We start from the raw sequence: 19,858 nt of genomic DNA, 5'->3' as shown, positions 1-19,858 counted from the left end.
AGAGAAGAGAAGGGGGCAGGAGTGAGTGAGTGAGGAAAAGAGGGAGTAAGAGTGAGACGCAAGGGATAAATACATGCGAGGCGGGAGGGGGGAGAGTTAGTGAGATGGATGGGAGAGAAATATATGGGTAGAGGGTGGGAAATAGAAGGGGCTCGTGAGGTGTGAAATGTTGTGACTGACCCCTGTCGAACCTAATATGTGTCAGCCAGATAGGGGTTTCCCGAGATTTTTCGAAATACTTCAAGGGTTCCTCCAAACAAAAAATGTTGGGAGTCACTGCCCTAGAGGGTTTGTACAGTTGCATTACACAGCTTGTACAGCAAAACTCGTCTCACAGTAGTGCAAAATTAGAAATCCTCCTCTCAAAATGTATCCTTTCCTTTTGGACTCATCGGTTTCATATTAGTTATTAATTCTACATATTGTGACAGAAACCTTCCATCATAAAAGGTACAGGAAATATAAGCAACTCACTTATTTTGATGAAATACACATGATAATAGCCATTATTGGCTTTGTTTAAGATTTGTCAAACACAGCCGTTGGTGAGTGCAAACACGGCTGATGGAAAACTGGAACCAAATAGTGACAGTGAGATTAGACCAAAAGCCTTGTTCACTGAACTCATCGACAAGTTGCAGGAATTGAAGAAGCAATCCCACGTAGTCGACCAGAGAACAACCTTTGGTGAAGCATTTAACAGTTGAATTGGCTTCCCTTAACCAGGGGTGCGCAATTTTTTTGGGCTGCACCCCCCATGTGTCTCGGTCCCTGCACTCGCGCCCCCACGCCCCACTCCCTCGCTGAGGGTCACGTGTTTGTCTTCCTCCTAATCCCAGCCCGTCTTTGTCAGAGATCCAACAGATATAAGAGGAGGGGGAGAATAGATGTTCTGGATGTACATGCACTTGCTGAACACACAGTGACATCGCACAAAAGGGAGGAGACAGAGAAATCAAAACCCTCCCAAGTTTCAGCTCAACGTGTTTGCATAATAATGTTCAAATAGTATTTAAAAATAATTACAGCTACCAGATTTGGGTAAACAAATGCATCAATCACCCAGATGTAACTCCTTACACATGTCACTGGCATTAGTTCAGTTTGGTCCTGGGAGGGATTTCCACTTTAAAGTTAGATGTACTTAGAAAAGATGCCAGTTACATAAGATGCCTCAGCTCTGTTTTTCCAGTGCTATGTGGATGGCCTGGGAATTCTTAGAAAAACATTGATCGGAGAAAGTGCTGACCAATACAGGCTTTTGTGTTTGCATTTAAATGTTAATCAATCACATTTGATAAAAAATTTAGAGGAAGTGTAATAAAGAGAATGAGAAAATATAAAAGTGTTTGGTTCTCTGCTTATGACACTTGGATGTTTGGACAAGAATATTAACCCCTGATGTAAACATTTACATGAATGCATCATAATCACGCTGCTCTAAAAAGCAATCCGCTGATATTTCATGGAAAACAATTATGTATTTTATTTCTTCCATTAAAAACAGCATAATGGTTTCCTTTCTTACCTTATTTGGAAATACATAACTCTATCATAACGAGACCAGATGATACCGGGAGTAGTATATAGATTCTAAAAATGATTAAAAAAAAAAATAATTCATATAAATGTATAGATTTATTTATTCTCTAATGAAGAGGTCTCAGATATCGGGATGGTGTCTTTTTTGTTTCGTGGCAATATCTGGTGTTCTTGCAAGGACCTTAGATAATATATTATCTATGGTGTGTGTGTGTATGTGTGTGTGTGTGTGTGTGTGGACGGCGGGGGGGGGGGGGAGAGGGGTGGTTGTGGGAGTGTAGGGGTTTAGTAGTTATTGATAAGTTTTGTTTTTTTCCATTAATTATTGTATTTATATTGTTTCATGATACTCAAACTTAAAAAAGGATTTTAAAAAACAAACAAAAAGCAGCATAAAGGCTGGATGGGCAAAGACAAAGCCTAACGCGTTTCTCGACAACTCAGGGAGCTTTCTCAAAGTTAGGAATGAGAAAGACACAACCAGAAGTATATACAATATGCACAACCCCTCTTAAAAAGATAAGACACACATTGTAAAGGTATAAGAAAAATTAACATGAACAACATGGTATTTACTAATTGAATGTGTTTTGCTACCGGAAAACATGTATCAGGCTTCTATATATGATAGATATGTTCTCTGGTTCTCTCCTTAAGTGTCTTACTTGTTCGTCCCACACACTTACAGGTTAACAGGTAAATTACATTAGCAATGTTGCAATTGATAACGCTTTTATTATAATTACCATTCTTAGTCACTGTAATGACAAAAATATTAGAGCTGTGAACAAAATTACACCATTTACATATCCGATTACCACATTTAAACATCCCGATGGACAAATTACTGTAACATGAAGGTTAGTAGAGGATGACATATATTTATTTTCAATTATCTCATTTATTTTGATCAATGTAAGATGGTAATCTGTAATAGTTGAAGCACAGAGAACAATAATGACACATCCATATTCACCCAAAGATAAGATGTTTTCCACCTAAAGCAGCTATTCGGAAAAAAAAATTGTGTTTTTTTTCCTAACATATTTGGAGCCGGGGGGTCCTCTAGTTCAGTGGTGATCAACTCCAGGCCTCAAGACCCCCCCAACAGTTCAGGTTTCTACTATATTATAGCAGCTCTAGCCTAAAACTATCTCAGATGCTGGATAGCTCCCCTGTCACAGCATACAGTACTTTATAATTTTACCGCTCACACCTGCAGCTAATCTGTCTCATGCACACGACTTCCAGGTGTGAGCAGTGAAGCTCTAAAGTAAGCTGTGACAGGGGAGCTATCCAGCAGCTGAGAGTTCAGGGCTAGAGCTGCTGCCCTAAATAGCAGAGGTTGGGGGTTCTGATCCTGTTGACACTGATACTAGTATCCCCCCATCATCACAAAGGGCTTTAGGCTGGTCAGTATGTGTTTTATGGAAATAGTTTAGGAGGTGTGGGGTGTGTGTCATTTAAATATACTTTGCATAGCTATAACCATATTTCCCAATTACTGAAGTTGTGCTCCTTTTTGAGCACAGGTTTTTGTCCACCTGTTAGCATGCAAGGCCCTGCGAACTCAACATGATGTTAAGCCTATTATAATGAGAAACTCATTAATTTCAGGGAAAATAACGTCTGTTACCGATTTTTTTAGGTGTCGTCACATTATTTGCCCTGAATTAATGAAGCACTGTGGATCTGGACCTCTTCTGCTCAATATAGAGTGAAGCCATTATTGCCTTGTTAATTGTTAGAGAATGTTTAAGCCTCATTCTTTTGAACTCATTAATTGGACTGAGGATTAAAGGGTAGTACCATGTAGTTGTTAAAAAAAAATGTATCCGTGTAATTGGCTCTTAGACACCCCCCCCTCCCCAAACATATATTTTTAACTAACCAGAACTGGGGAGGACCCTCTGACTGATCTGTGGTCCCCCGGCCTCCATGGTTGATTCATTGTCCCTGTCTGACAGCTGATTATATTTAAATCTTATGCTGTCAGAAGGACCAGCAACAACGTGCGTAGGGTTAACCCCGATTCCTACAGGTGCCTTCCCCCTCCTCTATATGCACAGCGTAATTATCTGTCAGTCATATAGCTGTGGAGAACGGCCTCAGCAGAGCTAATTACAGACCATGATGACTAACAAATGAAGATACAAAGACTTTTTCAAAAATGTTTCCTGCCAGCCTGGAGGGGAACGTATATTTTGTCATTTTTATAAGGCAGGTTTTCATAAAAAGAGATCTGGTACAAAGCGTGGTAGACAGCTGATTGATATTCTGGCAGAACTAAGGGATAATAGTTCACTACGGGTATCCATACCTATAATGGCAGACAAATCTTTTGAGTGGATAAAATAGGTCTTTCTTCACTGTAAATAAGTTTGTTTTTAGTAACTTAGTTTGTAATACGAGGCAGGTACTACATTACCTGCTTCATATTAACCCCTTACTCTGCCTTGTGTTGTGATCCCTGTGTACGTCACCTGGTCCCTCGTGACATTGCCTAATTTTAAATATTTAATGACGAATGGTATTTCCTTTTTCAATTATAGAAAGATTTAACAATTCTCTGTCTGAGGTGGAGATTTTGTTCCCAATTCGCCGGTCATACGGCCCAGTTACCAAAGAGACTAATGGTGTCAACAAATTAGGGCCAAAAAGAGACTTTCATTTTTGACCTCTTCTGTACACCGCATGTCTCGTTCCTGTCACTATGTAAGGAATCGGGGAGCACGTCCCCAACAGCGTTACCTGCCCTCCTTACCCCCTCCTTACCTGCCGCTTCTCAGACTCCCGTGCAGCTTATAGCATGTGCGCACGCACGATGGGATTTCAACAACTCCACGGAGCTTAGCTCCGCCCCCCGGTTGCGACGCATGGCTGCTTCGTGCGGCGCGCACACGTGACGCACGTGCACCACTCCCCAGCTGCGTGTCAACCCTCATCATCACTCCTACCTGTCTCATGCACTTTCCAGCCTATCCCTGCCTCCACAGAGACCGCACCTTCACTCCACCCCCCTGTCCCATTTGTCACGCTTCCCCATATAGGCTCAGCCGTGCCACTGGCACTTTGGCTGTGCATAGTTCCTTGTAGCCTTGCTTTTCCCACGTCCCTGTTCCTTGTTGCGTATACCTTGCCTTGCCTAACCTTGTTCTGCTGTTTGATCTCCTGTGTACCGGCCTGACTTGACTTTGGACTCCGCTTCTCTGGACTACCGACCCCGGCTTGCCTCTGACCTTCCATACCTCTCCATCCCTGACTTGGCACCCGGACATCTACTACTCTACTGGCTCCAACCCCTGACCATGGCACCCCGGATATCGACTACTCTCCTGCCTCCGACCTCCGACCCCAGCAAGTATCAAAACTATTCTCTCTTCTCCAATCCTGACCCGGCTAACCTTTACTATCCACTCTCCAGATGTGCTCCCTTTGCTGTGGGTGGCGTATTAATTACTTTCCCATCTCAGCACCGGGGTCCCGCCTTGTTCGTGTTGAGCACAAGCGTTACACACTATTCTGCTCACAGTTCAGCCTTCTCACTTCTAAGCAACAGTACACTGAATACAATCAGTCCATGAAGACCAAGGTAACAGACAGAATAAGGATGGCCACGACCTCTATCCCACAAGCCTATTGGGATTACTGGGATGTTTTTGATAAGAAAGCTGAAGACTTGCCCCTTGAGAAACCATGTGTGGACTACAGAGCCCTGAACCGAATTACAGTGAGAAATAGATACCTGCTGCCGTTAATCCCAGATCTCCAAGGAGCGACTTCGTCTAGCCAAAATATTCTCAAAATTGGATCCCAGAGGAGCATACAATCTAGTGCAAATACGTCCATGAGACGAGTGGAAGATGGCCTTCCGCACCAGGTATGATCATTTTGAGTACCTAGTTATGCCATTTGGCAATGCAATGCCACTTCCACATTTGAACACTTCATTATCAATGTGTTTTCCGAGACCTGCTGGATCAGTTTGTTGTCATCAACCTTGATGATATCCTCCTCTTTTTCAGAGAATCTTGAGAAGCATAGACAAGATGTTCAAACTGTATTGAACCGCCTCTGGCAGGAAAATCATTGTGCAAAACACTAGAAATGTAAGTTTCAATGCAGCACTGTCAAATTCCTGGGATTAGTAGTCTCCCTGTGAGGATTGGACCTCGGCTCCACCCTCGTGATGTGTTCTTGATGCGGTGGGTGACGCCCCTCGTGTACGCTGAGCGCAAGCATCGCATTACTCCTACCAGGACTGGACCTAGACTCCGCCCCCAAGCCGCGTCCTGGGATGCAACGGAGTCTGTCACTCTTCCCACTTCACGTTGGCGTCACAATATCAGGGGCACTCTAGGGGTTAATGCTGCCTAATGCTCCACAGCTGTGATAAACCCCACTCCTGCCTATCAGTGGACAGCCTATGTCTAATTATGTATGACTCACAGCCTGGAGGAGCCATCTCATTGGCTTCCTGCTCCTTATATGCTCAACCAGCCCTGAGGCAAATTGTCTGAGCATAAACCTTGTTTATGTTTCAAGTGTTTGCTACGACTCTGCAATCCGGACGTGGTTGCGCGGTTGTTGGTCAGTGTATTCTAACATCCCCACCTCAGCCCTTCGGTCCCATCCTGTTTGTGGTGAGCACTCTTTACACTCCCCAGAAGGTTTAAAAATGCATCCCAGTAAAGTCAAAGATGGGCAAGAATGGTCTGTACCGACAGACGTCAAACTTGTTCAATGTTTTATAGGATTTGCCAATTGTTAGCAGTGCTTTATCCGGGGATTCTCCACACTGATGGCTCTTATTACTGATTGACACGAAAGGGTACTCCGTTCACTTGGTCCAAAATTAAACTCTCTTTTGAACAATTAAAAGGAGCTGATACCTCTGTACCTTTCCTGGCACATCCAAACCCAACTTTACCATCCATCGTAAAACATGATGCATCTGACACTGCCCTTGGGGCAATCTTGTCACAACGTCAAGGACCAAAGATGTTATTGCATCTTGGTGCTTTTTTACTCGTGTAATCTATAGCATTGGAGACAAGGAACTTCTAGCGATCAAATCCACTTTTGAAGAATAGGAAAACTTCATCCAGTGACTGCTTTTAGTGATCGTAAAAATGTTGAATACTTACAAACAGGTTGTCATTTGAACCTGTGGTAAGACCTGTGGGCACTGTACTATACTTAAACTGCAAAGCAGATGCACTGTCAAAGCAATACAATGGAGAATTGTCCCTGCCAGCACTGTCTGGCAACAGAGGAATTTTCTGGCAGCTACAATTTTGAGAAGACATATCCAGCAAGTGACCAGCACAGACACTGATGCGTAATCCATTCATAGGTCTCTGTCAGCACCATTTGAGAAGCAACAGGGCTGTTTGTTCTTTAATGGTGTCCTCTATATTCCACTGGCAGTATGTGGTTGCAAGTCTTGAAATCCCACCATCAATTGGTGACTGCCGGTCATACGGGGATTAGAAAGATAAAGGAACTCCTTTTGCACCTGTGCTGGTGTCCCATACTTGGCCGTGATGTTGAAGAGTATATCCGGTCCGGTGAGATCTGCACCTGCAATAAGACACCTTGCACTAAACAGTGTGATCATTTGCAACCTATTACCTATCCCAAAGCGGCCATGGAGTTTTATTTACATGGCCTTTATTTGGGTACTCCCAGTCTGACAGGGTTCCAATAACATTTTGTTAGTTGTGGACTGATTGACTAAAATGTTACACGTCATATCTATTAAGAGACACGTGTCAGCTAAGGAGACTGCAGATCTCTTCCTGGACAGAGTTTTCAGGCTGCATCAGATCCCGGAGGAGGTGATCTCCGATCGAGGGGCCCAGTTCACGTCTCATTTCTGGCTATTTTTCTGCATCCTGTTTGGGAATCAGGATTCAGTTGTCATCTGCATATCATCCCCAGTCTAATTGACAAACAGAGAACACCAATCAGACATTGGAGCAATATCTCCACTGTTTTATGGATTACCAGCAAGATGAATGGATATCTTAACTTCCAACAGCAGAATTCGCTTACAACAACTCTGTACATATGGCTATCCAAAATACGCTGTTCTGTGCAAACTATGAATTTCAGGCTTAACTGGTGAAGATCTTATCTAAAACCTTTATATTCCTACCTTGCCTCCGAAGACTTAAGAAGTGCTGTAAGAACTTACTACTCTACTTAGTCTTTTTTTTTTTTTTTTCTAGAGTTATAATACAGTTATAAAAAAAATAAAGAAAGCACAGTGTATTTTAATGTTATTAGTGTTGTACCGGGCAATGTTTTATAAAAAAAAAAAACGGGTAATGGGTACCCGGCCAAAATCAATAGTTCTACCCGGCCGGGTACCCGGTTACCCGGTTGGCACTTATCTGCAGGGTGGAGGAAGACCGCGGCGACATCTATGAAGAGCAGCAGCGGTCCTGTGGCGGAGGTAGCATCAGAAGTGTCTTCAGCCGGCGTGGGACAGCAGGAATCCATTACACAGCACCGCAGCAGGTAAGCAGTGTGAGCCGCGGAACCACGTGACCAAAGCAGACAGCTGTCCAATAGGAACGCTCATGCTCCAGTCACACGGTTCCCCGGCTCACACTGCTTACCTGCTGCGGTGCTGTGTAATGGATTCCTGCTCTCCCACGCTGGCTGAAGACACTTCTGATGCTGCCACAGGTTTGTGATGTAATTATTTTCAGCCATCCTAACATTACCCTGCGCCGGGTATTACCCGGGGCCAGGCCCACTTCTCAGTTGTCGAGTCCAGGTAATGTCCGGGTAGTTGACAATGTGCCGGGTATTACCCGGGGCCAGGCCCACTTCTCAGTTGCCGGGTCCGGGTAATGTCCGGGTAGTTGACAATGTGCCGGGTACCGGGTAATTCCGGGTACTCGGTACATCACTAGTTGTTATTCAATTGTTATTTTGTTCACACCCTCTTTGTCCTGTGCTCAGAACGAAATGTTAATACCAATAAAAGATGTGAAAATATTGTTTCCAGTTAATACATTTAGCACAATAGAATTTTCAAGCAGAAACTAACTGGGCTAAAGCAGAACAACATTTGACAATTTTTTTAAAAATAAATCAGTTATGTAATATTAGATAATACTGTATTTAATTTTTTTTTTATTATTGAACTCTCAATGCCCTATTTAATTAGTTTTAAAGCATCCTTTTTTTTCTATAGCAGGCTTTAGCCCACCTCCACAGCAGTGCAAGATCTTTGCAACACTTTCCTGTTGGTCATAATTTGTTGCCAACGTTCCCAGCAGTTTGAGCTGTAAACTGTAACAATAGATAATGTCACCTTAGTAATATCAGGATACATTGTAGCTGCTGAGTGACACTGACTGAAGCAGCCATTATGTTAGGCACACACTCAGGATTTTTACAGATTTATAACAGGAGCACCAAACGATTGCCAGCTTAGGTAAGAATGTAGAATTATACATTGTCACGCGCTTTACATATACAAATAAGAAAGAAAAATGAAGGGGGGACAGGGGGAGAATGTAGTATTGCTGCTTTAATAAACTGCACATCCAGCTGTTACCAACAGGTTGGCTGCTGGAGTTTATGGATAGAATTTTCTTGGATGTGGATCCAGCACAACAGGGAGTAAATGTAAGCAGTGAGTGATCTAACAAAGTACAGTAAGCTCACTGACATCATGCAGCCTGTGTTCTCCTGATGGGAAGAAGCAAAGGGCATAGAGCAACTGTGAGTCATCCCCCCGGAGTCCGTCTAGGAGGTCAAGTGTAGAAGCTGTAGTGAAAAACAGATTAGTAGACACACACACACACACACACACACACACACACACACACACACACACACACACACACACACTGTGTCTCTCTGCGGTCATTTAGCTCAGTGTGAATAAACACAATCTCTTTTCTGCTCAACAGTCTACAGAACAATGTTGTGCAATTATTATATTCTTCTATTGTATTTTCTTATTAAGCTAGTTTGCCAGGAGATACTGAGAATGCAAAGAGAGGTAATATAATTTCCCCAGGTTTACATGGAATAAAAGCTTCCTAGTAACGTATTAAACTGACACGCATGCATATTCCATACCCAAAGAGGGTACCAACAGGTTACAGCTTCAACTTCTTTAGTGCACATAGATGTGGCTGTATTCAGTGGCGGCTTGGCCCAAACCACGTCTGTACTGAGCCCTGCAATATTCCCAGCCGGCCCTGATGATAACACACTTGTAACACAATACCCCATATCCCACTATTATAGTAATACTATTAGGAATAAGAAGATTATGTTCAGAGTCTCTATATCACCTTCCCCGGTGTCTGCCAAGCTCTCTATCTACCTATAAACGTATACACTTTCCAAGAAAATGTTAGATTTTTGAATTTCCAAAATGTTGACCCTAAAATGTTGCCAAAAACCGTTTCAGTCTCCACTTTCCCAAATTACATTGAAGCGCCCAATACAGAAAAGGTATTTAAAGCTGCAGTTCGGGCAATATCCTGCATGTGTGTTTTTTTTTAATAAATCAGTTCTGTAGTAAGAAAAAATACTTTTAGCATTTTCTGTTTTAAAAAAACATCTTTGAAAGACCAATCTTCTTGTATTCTATTTTAACAACCATTTACTAAGGCACTGCCCCTTCATGTCCTGTCACAAGCCCTGGCACACCCCTTTGTGAGCCCTGCCCTCCCTCTTGCACATGTCAGTGCAGGAGTGCTCATGAATATTCATGAGCTTCCACTGAGTGACAGAAACAGAGGAAATACATTCCCCCTATTTAAAGATGTCGCCAAACTTTGCCGATCAATAGACGGAGAACGAATTGACCGGCAGCTATGCAGTTCTTTAGGTAAGTAGAAATTGCCCACATGAAACTATTGAAGTAAAAAAACAAAACTATAATTAAAAAAAAAAAAAAAAAGCCTGAACTGCAGCTTTAATCATGATTACATTCTAACTATAGGTCATTCATCCGGAATGTGTATCTCTTGTGGTTCCCTTCCATTGCTGCCCGAGCCTGTGCACGGGGCAGTGATACTTGAAAGGATAATAATACCTTTAAGATATACTGCAACAGTCTCTTCTTTGTTTGAGGGTCCTACATACCCTGGGGGTCAGGAGGGAAGTTTTCAGCTGTATATTCATCGACTGCTGTACACATCGTTTCCTTTGCCTTCCTTTTGGTCAACATCATTTTACGTTTGTCAGGTTTCTCTCGACTAATTGCTCTCACTGTGCCATGGAAATGTTTACGTTTTTCTTGGCTCACAGCTCTGATTTGTACTTACAGGCTCTTTAAATCAGAAGATTTACTGTAACAGAATCCACTCTACGAGGCGTCCACCTCACAGGTTGCAGTATAACAAATGCTGTTGCTAGCGTCAGGGTTGTAGGCCTCCATACTGTTCTCCACAAGTATGGCCTTGTCTGAAATCCCAGACCTTCTGGTTATGCCTTTGCTAGTAGAAAATAGCTGAAGCGCTCAAATGCAGGTATATTAACCCAAAATAAGCCGAACCACTAAACCAGGGTACTAACAAATGACATAGTACCTAATGTGTAATAGTATGGGTACTACCCTCCTGAAGACAGGTGGTAGATGGTACAAGCCCACTTACCATCAGTCTCATTGGCAGGTTCCCCTGGAAAATATGCAAATACTCACATCCTGGTAGGGTAGGTAGGTAGGCTGTGCAGCTACTAAATGCAATACAGGGAAAAGGGAGACCAAAAAGCGCACCAGCACAAACGGAGCAGGAAGGACCCAAAACGAAAAATAATTAAAAGGGCACTTTAATGTGACAAGAGACCCATCCAGCGTTCTTTTACGCTGTGACGTTCGAAACGCGTTGGATGGGTCTTTTGTCACATTAAAGTGCCCTTTTAATTATTTTTCGTTTTGGGTCCTTCCTGCTCCGTTTGTGCTGGTGCGCTTTTGGTCTCCTTTTTCCCTGTATGCCTTTGCTAGAGAAGAACTGTTGAAAGCAGCGATGTGTGTCAATGACCTTAACACGGTATGCTTAATGTTGTACTTTCAGCTCCGACAAATCGAAAGCCTACTGCTTACCAAGATCTTGGTAGAGGAGCCGTACTGTTTTGTGCCCGGCTTAGGGAATTGTTCTTCAACACGTTGCTGTACCTTTTAAGCACGGAAGAGGTTAATAGGGAATTCTGATGAGCTGTCAAGGAACTCTACAGTCCTGCATGTACCCATCACTCCAGGGAGAGGGGCTGGATGCTGAGACCAGCCTGTGTGTCCATCTCTCTACCCTCCCCACATCAAACTCTATCAAAAGAGAACTTGGTCACACATCAGAGATTACTGGAAGCACAGAATGTCTGATATGTTACGGGTCAAGCAATTGGGTCTTGTGATAGACGGCCACCAAAACAACATAATTAAGGGAATAGTTGACCAGCTTCCCAGTTGCCTTTGCTTCTCTTCTGTCGCTTATCACTGCCACACTGTCAGCCTGGCAGGGACCTGTATTATTGCCTGGTCTCAGTTGCCGCAATTTCCAGCTGCTAAAAAGAATACAACAGTTATTAATCTGCCTTCTATACAATGGGGTGGAGATGGTGATGTCCCAGGAATGCAGCAATATGGCAAGTTAACGATGTGCTATAATTATAAAAATGGCCTTGCCTATTAATAGGAAAATAAATTGAGTGAAATCCGAGGTGTTAGTTTTCAAGGTAGGAGGCTGCGGTGTGGCCATTATTATTGTTATTTTTCAGATGATTCTAAAAACAATACTGTGAGAACCTAAGACTACTGTACAGTGAAGGAACTGAAATTGTCGGCAAGAGGAGGTTCTATTCAATATATTTAAACGCCATTTGAATATAGCTGAAATAATCCGCAGGGGCAGGGCTGCCAACAGGAATCTTGGAGCCCAAGACAAATTAAAAGAGCAGGCCCCCCTAAAACTTCCCCCCCCCGCATCCCCCCACTTTGTCCTACCCCCCCATGATGCACTGGGGGTCCCTGAGGAAAGGAGAATGAGATTTGGCCTGGGGGGTTTGGCTGGGGAAGGATTGGTGATAAGGGGGTAGGGGGTAGTTATGGACCAGGGGGAGGGAGGACGTAGTTATAGGCCATGAGGCTGGGAGGAGAGGGGGGAGGTGAAAGTGTGGTGGGGGGGGGGGGGGAGGAGAAGGATAGGAAAAGGGAGGATATGGGGGAGGAAAAGATCTCTACAGGTTTCCTGTGTTGGCCATGGGAGGGAATAGTGTTGTGTCCCTGTTATGGAGTAACGTATTAACTTTCTCTGTCACTGCCAAGTGTAAGAGATAATACATGTGTAAAAATAGCAGACAGCAACATTTTAGTCAATTATACAAGCATTTTTTAATATTAAAATTAAGGGTATCATAGATTATATATTGGGACGAGGAATCTTATGCGTATACTGTGTGTGTGTATATATTATGTCTGTGTATAAATATTAATATATATATATATATATTAATATATATATATATATATATATATATATATATATATATATATATATATATATATATATATATATTTTAATATATAAAACCGGACAAGCTAATAGCAGTTTGTCATCCACGGTATTTCGTAAAGAGACAGCAACAAATAATATTTTGCCGGTTATGAATCATCACCATTTCCACCAGATCCGAGGAGTCCCTACTGGACAATTAAGAAGTAGACGTAATTGTTCAACAGATTCATACAGTATGTTGAATTAAAAACCAACAAGATGAAGTTAAGGCTTCCACAACGCGGTTACAGCAACCAAGGAGAAAGACCAAGTTAATTTTATTGGTAGCAATAATGCTCAGTGGTCACCATTGAGGAGCATATTGTCTAAACATTGGTCTGATCTGTATGAGGATGAGGGTCTTAGGCCTTTCATTGGCCCAGCACCGCTGATGACAAGCAGAAGATCTGAAAATTTAATGGATATCCTGGTGCATAGTCATTACTCTGCGCCAGGATATCCCTTTACTGGAGACAGAGTTGTGGGGACCTTTATGTGTAGGCATTGCAAGGCCTGTCCCTAAATGCAAATAACTACTGTACTACATTTGTGAATAATGACAATACAAAGGAATACAAAATCTTTCATTTTATAAACTGTCACTCGAGTGCCATAACATACCAATTAACATGTTGCTGTTGGCAAGACAGGACGTGAATGTAGAGTTAGGGCCCTCGAGCATACAAGAGATATCTTGAGTGGTCATAATACCCCCATCTCCAGAGATGTACATACATTTCACAAAGGCGATCCCAAAGGTATATCATTTACAGGTACATATTATGGAATTTTAGCAGTTACAACGGATGATCTGATTAATGCACTTTTACATTGCAAAGCCAATTGGCTTTATAGGTTAGGAAAGCAAGCACCCAAAGGCTTAAAAATGAAAGATTTGCATACTCTGCATTTTTATGAAATAGTTTTAATAGTTTGTTAATAATTTGATTATGTCTTTTGGAAATGTCTTGGCTTTTTATCCGGGTCTTCATTGGAGATGATACACAAGAGCTTCTGGTCCAGCTGAAGACTTCACCCAAGAAGAAGTTCGTAGTGTGAAACGCGCGTAGGGTGACTCATTGGAAACGTCAAAAGGAGTGACACTTACTTCTTTAGCAAGGATGAGACGCTCATGGCACAGGCCTAGCTTTTTACACAGATATTTTAAAAGAGAGCTAGATCACAACCGGGAAATTACAGACCTGTAAGCCTGACTTCAATAGTAGGGAAACTACTTGAAGGTTTAATACGGGATAATATTCAGGAATACCTAATGAAAACAAAATTATTAGTAAGTCAGCATGGATTTATGAAGGATAGATCTTGCCAAACTAACCTTATTTGTTTCTTTGAGGAGGTAATTAGGAATTTATACCAGGGTAATGCAGTTGATGTGGTCTACTTAGATTTTGCAAAGGCTTTTGATACGGTTTCACACAAGAGGTTGGTGTACAAAATAAAGAAAATTGGACTCAGTAATAATATATGCACCTGGATTGAAAACTTGTTAAAGGACAGACAACAGAGGGTTGTCATAAATGGAATTTTTTCAGGTTGGGCTAAAGTCGTGAGTGGAGTACCTCAGGGATCGGTACTGGGACCCCTGCTTTTTAACTTGTTTATTAATGACCTTGAGGTTGGGATCGAGAGCAAAGTCTCCATCTTTGCTGATGATACTAAATTGTGTAAGGTAATAGAATCAGAGCAGGATGTAATTTCTCTTCAGAAGGACTTGGAGAGACTGGAAACGTGGGCAGGTAAATGGCAGATGAGGTTTAATACAGATAAATGTAAGGTTATGCATTTGGGATGCAAGAATAAAAAGACGACTTACAAATTAAATGGAGATATATTGGGGAATCCTTGATGGAGAAGGATTTAGGAGTGCTTGTATACAGCAAGCTTAGCGATAGTGCCCAATGTCATGCAGTAGCTGCAAAGGCAAACAAGATCTTATCTTGCATCAAACGGGCAATGGATGGAAGGGAAGTAAACATAATTATGCCCCTTTACAAAGCATTAGTAAGACCACACCTTGAATATGGAGTACAATTTTGGGCACCAATCCTAAGAAAAGACATTATGGAACTAGAGAGAGTGCAGAGAAGAGCCACCAAATTAATAAAGGGAATGGACAATCTAACTTATGAGGAGAGGCTAGCTAAATTAGATTTATTTACATTAGAAAAGAGGCGTCTAAGAGGGGATATGATAACTATATACAAATATATTCGGGGACAATACAAGGAGCTTTCAAAAGAACTATTCATCCCACGGGCAGTACAAAGGACTCGGGGCCATCCCTTAAGGTTGGAGGAAAGGAAATTTCACCAGCAACAAAGGAAAGGGTTCTTTACAGTAAGGGCAGTTAAAATGTGGAATTCATTACCCATGGAGACTGTGATGGCAGATACAATAGATTTGTTCAAAAAAAGTTTGGACATCTTAGATGGGAAAGGTATACAGGGATATACCAAATAAGTATAGTATACATGGGAAGGATGTTGATCCAGGGATTAATCCGATTGCCAATTCTTTGAGTCAGGAAGGAATTAATTTTTCCCCTTAATGGGGTTTTTTTGTTTGCCTTCCTCTGGATCAATAAGTAAGTATAGATATAGGATAAAGTATCTGTTGTCTAAATTTAGCATAGGTTGAACTTGATGGACCTACGTCTTTTTTCAACCTCATCTACTATGTAACTATGTAACTATTCATTGCTATTGCTGTTTGCCCAACTATCTTCTATTCTTGTGTCCCTGGAGAGATACCTCAATACGGACAGCACTTTATGCCCCATCAGGACTTTGATACAGGTCCGCAACTATATTATCCATTGAGCACATTACTATTCTCTTTTTTCTATTGGGACCTTAGCAACAGTCTCATATACAGTACAAGACAGGGCAGTTGCGTGTTTATCTTGTGTACATGTGTCATGCTACGCATATACTATATAGTGCTGATTATTTTATATGTATGTAACGGTGTTTCTGGCCCGGCCTGACCCACCCAATCTCACATTGGCCCCTGTGGTCTAACCGGTCCCCATTACAGTATGGAAGTGTCGGGTGGTGCACCTGTTGGCTACAGGACTCCTGAGTCTCCCGCATGATGGTGTGTGGGGAGGACCCGTCCAGACAGGCAGCTGAGGTAGTGTGCTGATGGTGCACCTGTTGGCAACAGGACTCCTGAGTCTCCCGCATGATGGTGTGTGGGGAGGACCCGTCCAGACAGGCAGCTGAGGTAGTGTGCTGAGTCTCACCTAGTTCCAGTGCAGCGCCTCCACCTCATCAGGGTCCCTGCGTCCGCATGGGGATGGTCCTGGTGAGGAACTCCTCGGTGGTGCAACTCCCTGTGTAATCATACTCTCACACACAGGGGTCTTTCTGATCAGCTCCATCTTTATTGTCACGGTGGGCATAGCTGCCCTCCACAATGGGGTATCTTTAGCCAGTCATCGTGCCCGTGCTTCCCTTTGAAAGGTATGTCTCCTTGATCAGGGATTCACTGCTCTGTGCCAGGTCCCTGGACACAGACTCCTATATCAGCTACTATAACATAATCGTCCACTAGTCTCTGAACTCTGCAAACACCTTGCAGGAACTTGAACTCCTTCCTCAACTGTACTAGCCTTGAACTAACTGTTAGTCACCGTGCTGTGCCTTATGTAACTTCTGAGGCTGACACACCTCTGACATCACTAACCATGGAGTCAGAGCATGTGACCAGTCCCATCCATACACAGGGCACCCCACCAGGGTGTGAGGGAAAACCTCCATGGTTACTGCTGGCATGCCCACACTTACCAGGCCTTGCTGCCAGCAGGAGAGATGACTGTAGGCATTTTACATGACCGCTACATTCTCCCCCTGGTGAATCCCATCGTCCTCGCTGGGACCTAAATTTGTATACCTCTTTCCAGGAAGCACTGTAACGGAAAACATAATTAACATCACACAAATTTTCTCATAATGCAGTACAAATGAATACAGTACATTCCGCCAAGCCCGCCCCGACCAGCAGCCACGAACCCGCGTAATGCATAGTACCACCTAAAAGTAGTGATAGGGGTCCGGCTTCTTCACTTCCCTACCCCCCATATCTAGAACTGTAACAGAATAATGCCGTGGTAATCCCCTCTCGGGCCTATATGTTACCTTGTGTTTGTGGATATTTCTTCCAATTGCCCATATGCGGATTAGGTGCTCTATCCGCTCCTCGGCCTTCTTCCCCACCACATCATTCCCCTTACTGACTAAGTGCATCTCAATATTTTCCCGGAGCCACCTATCCCTGTTCTCCTCTATTTCATCCATTAGTGGCTCAGGAACATACGTGTACTCCAAACCCGTGGGATGACTTGTAACGAGCCATTATAGCCCGTTCGGCCCTACTGATCCTAGTCAGGTCAGCCATACCTGCCCTCCCAGGTAGCACCCATGATAGGGGTTCGTCAGGATCCTTGGGGTCTGACAAGATGCTGGGACCCATAGGTTCTATCTCCCTATGCTCTATTTGAAGCCAGCGCTCCTGCAGTTCCCTGTCCCTCTGTTCTGGGGTAAACTCTCCCACCGCCCACCAATAGTCCACTACATCCTCTCGCCGGATGAGGAACCGAGTGCGGTCCATCCAGGCCGAGTACCCTTCAAATAGTGGGGCCCACCAACGGTTCTCCCGGAATCGGTTTGACCTCCCTGATTCCCTATCATCGTCCATGGAAAATACCCCCGATGACCGCTCAGATTGCGGTACAGACCACCTAGACGATCCCGGGGCCTTTTTTACCGGCGCCGGAACTGCAGGGGGCAACCACCGGCCTACCGCAGCCACTCTCAATTCTCCCCCTCCCCTGGAGATACCTTCCGTAGCGCCACTGCGCTGTCTTTCCCCAGTCCGTCTCCCCTCCTCTTCTGAGGGAATGTCCACTGATTCCAGGCTAGGCGGGGAACCCGGGGACCGTGTGACAGGGGTAGGGGTCTTCGTTAGGGCATGGGGTTGGGCATACGGACGGGGTAGCGATTGCCACGGGGCTGCGACCCGTTCCTGGCTGTCCGTAGATATTTCAAAGGATGATACTTCACCCTCCTCAGTCCTCAGATCGCCCGTCCAGCTTCTGAGCCATTGAGGTGATTGGGGACCTTCCCCCAATCGCCGAAGCGTTGCTGCAACTTCCCCACGGGTTCCGCCGTCACCACCGGAAGCGATGTCTTCCCCGGAACCGGAAGCGTCGCCATCTTGCGTGGGACCCCCATGCGGGATCTCTTCTTCTACGACGACATCCGGTTGCTCCGCCGTCGCCACCGGAAGTGATGCCGTCACTCCACGTGCGCTCGGGGCCTGGCGCGGCCCTTCCAGCGCTTCGCCATCTGCTGCAACCAAGTAAGTAATAGGGCTGCTTGGCTTACCCATCCGCAGGGGTATAGGCGTCTCTCTCCCGTCTCCTAGATCAGGTCCTGGGATGGCGGGACTCCGTCTGTCGGCGTGCCGATCTGCGGGGGACGCCCGGTTCTCAAGGCCACCACTCACCCCACGGGGTGTCGCCCTTCCGGTCTGCCTTCTTGGCTCCGCTTTTAACACCGCCAGCTCACGGAGGTCCTCGTCCGAGTAATCCCCTTTCCCTGACTTAGGGGTCTCCGAGCGGAGTGAAAGTCTCTTTTCCCCGATTGCGGGGGGTGCTTCAACCGCCTCGATCGCCACTGACCCAGCCGACTTGACCGGCTCCAGTCCCTTGTCTCCGGGACTCGCGCGGTTGATCCATAGCGCGCCCGGGGACTCGGCGGAGCGCCTTGCCACGTCCACCGGGGGGTCAGCAGGCTGAATTGGAATAAATGTGGGCATAGGCCACAGGTATAAAGTCCCGCAATGAGGGCAACGTGCCGCTGTGTTGACCGTGCCTCCGGGCAGCCCACATTGTAGGCAGAGCCCGACCACCGTCTCGGTGTTGGCCACCCTCACTACTAGCAACCCGCCGGGTACTGAGTAGGGCTGGGTGGAGACCATCGTGCCCACAGTGGAGGAGCAGGCCATTCTTTGTACAGGAGCCACTTCCTGTACAGGTCTCTTCTTCTCAGTGGTTCCTCGCAACTGACTGGTGGAAGTTGCTGGATCCGCCACTCCCTGCTTCGGCTCCTCCCTTCTCTGACAGAGCTGGAACCCGCCCCCAGGGGTTGCAATTATGGGCGGGTCCCACAGGGGAATATCATGCCCCTTAATTAGGGCCGCACCTCTCTCAGTCCTGGTGGGCGCGGTTAGCGTTTTCGCGCCAATTTCCCCACAAGGGTGGGGGTCTTTTCCCGCGGCTAGTTCCCGCCTTCTCCTGGCAGCCGCCCTCCGTGCAAGATAACCATCCTTTTTGCACGGCTCTTCCACGGCCGGAACTACTTTTTGTAGTGGCGCCGTCTGGATATCAGTCCCTGGGCCCAGTGGGTGCATTCCCACAGGCCATAGTTGAAATTCACTCCCCCTGGTAGAAATCAGGGGAGGGTCCCATAGACTAAGCGGTTGACTCAGCACGGGGGCTGAGTGAGTCACTGTCCATGCAGGCGCAGCCATAGCTTTCGCGCCATACCCCCCATCAGGGCGGGGCTCTGCTGTTCGCGCCATTCCCGGCCAGCTTTTTGCAAGTCCTGCACCAGCCACATTTTCTGTGACTGTCCCATGCGGTGTCCCTAGCAAGCGGGAACCGCCATTTTGGTTGACTTTTAAGCCCAAAAAGTCCGTTTGTTTGTTCTCCTCACGGGGTTCTCCCCCAATTATTACAATTTCCTCACACTCTTCAAGGG

The sequence above is a fragment of the Ascaphus truei genome, chromosome 3, assembly GCF_040206685.1.
Source record: "Ascaphus truei isolate aAscTru1 chromosome 3, aAscTru1.hap1, whole genome shotgun sequence".
Classification (NCBI taxonomy): Eukaryota; Metazoa; Chordata; class Amphibia; order Anura; family Ascaphidae; genus Ascaphus; species Ascaphus truei.
The sequence above is the reverse complement of the archived record's forward strand: the minus strand, read 5'-3'. Positions refer to the sequence as shown.